General features: G+C 42.3%; 1 pseudogene; it reads right to left on the reverse strand.

The window, feature by feature from the left end:
• Positions 1–3,600: 3,600 nt before the first annotated feature.
• On the reverse strand, positions 3,601–4,197 carry LOC122683558 (annotated as a pseudogene).
• Positions 4,198–4,798: the final 601 nt, after the last annotated feature.

Genomic DNA, 4,798 nt, shown 5'->3' on the forward strand with positions numbered 1-4,798 from the left:
TTTTTTTTAATTCACTGAAAATATGCCTTTACTTAAGGGAAGAGAAAATATATGGAAATAAATTTCACTGTCTCTGAGTGCTACTATTCACAAAGCATTCAAAGGAGACATGAGTGAATACAACTGGGCTCCTGCAATTACTAAGAGATAAAACAAAGCACTTCACATTTTAGTCTTTCAAAATATTGCTCATCTTACAGGACAGTGCTTTTATTAAACTTACTCCCTATACCTTCTCTGTAATCACCAGTGGAAATGCTACTTTATCTCCTTCTCCTCATATTCCAAGTTATACTATAACAATTATATAATGATTATAACAATAACCACCTTAATCAACTTGAAAATTATTATAATGAGACAAATGCAGTTGGCAAAAAGGAATACTGCCATAATCAAGGGCTCTAAAATTTCCCTTTCACTGAGATATGCTTCTTTCTAGATGATTTTTTTTTCCCATTTCAATTTATCCTACAGTCACAAAAGTTATTTTAATAAAAAGTCAATCTCACAATTTCAGAAATTTATGCCAACACTCCCAAACCTTCTCATTTCCTAAAGACCAAAACCCAAGTCCTTTTTATTTTTTTGGCATCTGAGGCAACTAAAAATAATGTGTGCTTGTTTCTTAGAGCCCCTAATTATGGTGATCCTGATATTTTTAATGACAGTGGATGATGAAGGCAAGGAAGTTTCAAGGAAGACAGAGTAAACTTTACATTTCAACTTCTAAGTCTGTATATCTTGCTCTTTCAAATAATAGCCACTGTGTCATTCAAAATTTAGCTTGAACATAACCTTTAACATGGCTAATCACTATCTGCAAAGTACCTCCTGACATCCCCTTATAATTGCCAAAACTCCACCTTATAGGTTAGAGCAGCTACATGACTTTGAGGCGCCACTTCTTGACTTTACAGCAAGCTTTGAGTCAAATGTATTTAATAGCTTCACATTTCAAGAAGAAATTTTTTTTTCTTTCAAGAACTAAATAACAGAGCTGACCTTATTCATATAATAAAATGTCATCCTGTCACATAAGCTTGCAAACATTCTGAAACAAGCTCATTAGCGAATAATGATGCCAAAGAGTAACTTATTAATGTCAGTAAATACACTTTACATCCTTCTGATAATTTGCAAAAAGCAGAGTAGTTATCAGAACTATGCCTTTCTCTGTAGTGAAAGAAAATCTGTAAAACTTAAAAATGTATATTTAAAACATAAAGCAAATCAAAGATTCTTCGTCCTCCCAGTATGAAAGATTGTTAATAAGATTCTAAACCTTAAGTGACCTATTTACATGGGATTCTGCTGTTACATAATGAAAGTTAAAAAGGTGGTTAAAAACTTAAAATAGACCCTCTGATTCAAATCCTATATCTTCAAATTACCTTAGAAATAATTCAATTCAGTTCAGTTCAGTCGCTCAGTCATGTCCGACACTTTGCGACCCCGTGGACTGCAGCACAGCAGGCTTCCCTGTCTATCACCAACTCCTGGAGCTTGCTCAAACTCATGTCCACTGAGTTGGTGATGCACCCGATTGTGTGTTTGTGTGTGTGTGTGTGTGTACATACACAAGTTTCCAAAATACCCACACGCTATGCAGGTTTTCAGGATAGGTAGATATTGACATTTCAGTCAAAGTAGACAGATAAATATAATTATAAAATAATTTGAAGTCTTCCTAAATAAGGAAATTTCACTCAGTTGTATCTGACTCTTTGAGACTCCATGGACTGTAACCTGCCAGGTTCCTCCATCCGTGAGATATCTCGGGTAAAAACCCTGGAGTAGGTTTTGATTTCCTTGTTCAGGGGATCTTCTCAACACAAGGATCGAAACTGAGTCTTCTGCATTGTAAGCAGATTGTTTACCATCTGAACCACCAGGGAAACCCAAATGAAGAAATTCTTTAGCAATATTCAGAATGACTTGAATTAGCTAGAGATGAAATTGGAGAAAACATTTCATAAATATGTCTGTGCGCTTGTGTCCTACTCTTTGTGACCCTATGGACTGTAGCCCACCATGGGATTTCCCAGGCAAGAATACTGGAGTGGGTTGTCATTTATTTCTCCAGGAGGACTTTCCAACCCAGGAATCAGACCCACATCCCTTGCATCTCCTTCATTGGCAGGTGGATTCTTGACCCCTGAGCCACCTGGGCTTCCCTGGTAGGTCAGCTGGTAAAGAATCCTGCAAAGCCGGAGACCTCGGTTCAATTCCTGGGTCAGGAAGATCCCCTGGAGAAGGGGTAGGCGACCCACTCCAGCATTCTTGTGCTTCCATGGTAGCTCAGCTGGTAAAGAATCTGCCCGCAATGGGGGAGACCTGGGTTTGATACCTGGGTTGGAACGACCTCCTGGAGAAGGGAACAGCTACCCACTCAAGTATTCTGGCCTGGAGAACCCCATGGACTGTAATGTCTATGAGGTCGCAAAGAGTCAGACACAACTGAGCGACTTTGACATTTCACACCTGGGACAGAACTGTACAATATAGACAGGAGACACAGAACGGTGTAATATTTCCATGTAAGACAGAGCAATCCTTTTTACAGTCATATATCTGAAGGACTTTCATTCTAGACTTAGATAGTGGAAAATAGTCATTATTTCTATATATTCTATAGGTCAAGAATGTTTTCCTAATATTTTGAAGAGCGTGATGAATAAACACCACACCAGAGAAAGTAACACTTGTGTAGATAGTAGCTGACATCGGGATTGGAAATATCTGGCAAATAATACACTATTTTTTTATTTTATCTATTTTTCTAATATACAGTTTTATACATTGTTTATGCATTATATATCTAGGTGTGTGCTAGGAGACATATTTGACATCTTTTGTTTGTTTGAACTTGAGTAAGGCTTCTATAAATACCTAGGCAGGGGCAGTGTCCTCCCCAGCCCAAGTGCCCCTAGGCACAGCAGGAGAGACTGAAAGCTCAACAGGAAAAAGCTGGATTACACTCAGGGTTTGGGAGTGTGATGTCCCCACATCTGGCTCATGGGTTTGGGGAGTAAACAAAAAGTGAAAGGAAATTGAAGTCCCTCGGTCATGTCCGACTCTTTTCAACCCCATGGACTGTAGCCTACCAGGCTCCTCCATCCGTGGGATTTTTCCAAGCAAGGGTACTGGAGTGGGTTGCCATTTCCTTCTCCAGAGGGTCTTCTTGACCCAGGGATCGAACCCAGGTCTCCCGCGTTACAGGCAGATGCTTTACCATCTGAGCCACCAGGGAAGCTGGTAAACAAAACCTACCTGGAAAATAATTGGGAAAGAAAACCAGTAATTGCCTTCAGCACAGGTGAGGAAGAGCAGGAGGTAGGGCCAAGGGCAAGAGCATGTCACATCACAAACCTAACCTGGGAAACTGGAATGGACCATCTTCAACTGGCCTTTAGAGGAAGACCAGATGGATGATGGGAGAATCCACAGGAGGGAGAGAAGGAGAGGCAATGTGGCTAGAGGGCAACAGACCTGTTCCTTTCTGGGTACAAGAAGGCAGCAGAGGCACCAGGTCTAGGCAGTGAGCTCACAAGGACCAAGTTTCTGCAGCTTAGAGATCACCCACCTGCCCTCACCCAGCTACTCATTCTGCTCACTTGCTGGTGTAGGGCCACCCTCTGGCCCCGAGGGAGTGGATGGCTCTGCGACCTCGGGCCCGGCCTCTTCTGTGCCTCCTCCCATGGAGGTAGCGCTGGCCTCTGCCCCTTTGGCCTGGTGCTCCTGGCTCTGAGGAGTGGCAACAGCCTTCCCTTCCTGGGCAGTGCCTTCCTTGCTGCAGGGAACCATCTCCCCCTGTTCCTGCTCTGCCTCTGCAGGTGAGGAGACAGACAAATCACCCCCACCCTCCTTCCAATTTCTCTTGAGGACAGGCCACTCAATTTGAAAGGCTTCTTGAAAGAGAAATCCTTCCTCTTCTTGGCGGTCTCCATGGGGGTACCCCTTCCCCCCTTGGCCTCAGCTCCCTGCCTAGGGGGTGCTGGCTCGATGGTATCACCAGTGGCCCCGGCTGCCTCTTCTGTTCCCTTCTTGGGGGTAGACTCCCCTTCATCTTTGGAGGGATAATCTCCATTGCTTTTCAGGTGGCCATTCCCCTGTCAACTTTGTGGGGGGGGATGCATCTGCTGCCTCCTTGGCGGTCAGGTGACTCCTGGGAACCTTGGAGCTCTGGCTGCCCATGGTGGAGGGTTTCTGCTGGGGGTTCCCAGAGCCACCCCAGCACAGGGAATTGTTTGGATGGGTGGGCCTGGAGGGTGGAGGGATGGGGATGAGTCTGAGGGTGAAGGGTGTTAGGGGAAACCGAGGTGCACCTCTGCTGGCTGTGACCACCACTGCTCCGCTTCTGGCCAGAATGCCTTGGCATTATTTTAATTTTATAAAAATTTGAGAACTGAAAATATTTATACAGGAAATTATTTGATTTTTATCAAATGAAATTTAGAAATGAAGCAGGATCTGTGAAATTTGATATACTATGTTTTGTATAATATATGCATTCTAGACGGTTTTTTTTTTTTCATCTTTGGGAAATTTTAGGGAGAAATGGCTATAAAACTATCAAGATAACTATATAACAAAGATATAATAATCAAAACAGTATTCCTAACATAAAAGGACACACATAGAGTAATGGAACAGAATGCAAAGTCCAGAAACAAATCTTCACATATATATTAATTAGCATTTGAATATGAAGCAAACAAAACTTGTTAGGAAAATGGCAGTCTTTAATAAAGGAAGTTGAGAAAACTACATAATTGCATGGGAAAGAAAGGAATTG

The sequence above is a fragment of the Cervus elaphus genome, chromosome 25 (assembly GCF_910594005.1).
Source record: "Cervus elaphus chromosome 25, mCerEla1.1, whole genome shotgun sequence".
Classification (NCBI taxonomy): domain Eukaryota; kingdom Metazoa; phylum Chordata; class Mammalia; order Artiodactyla; family Cervidae; genus Cervus; species Cervus elaphus.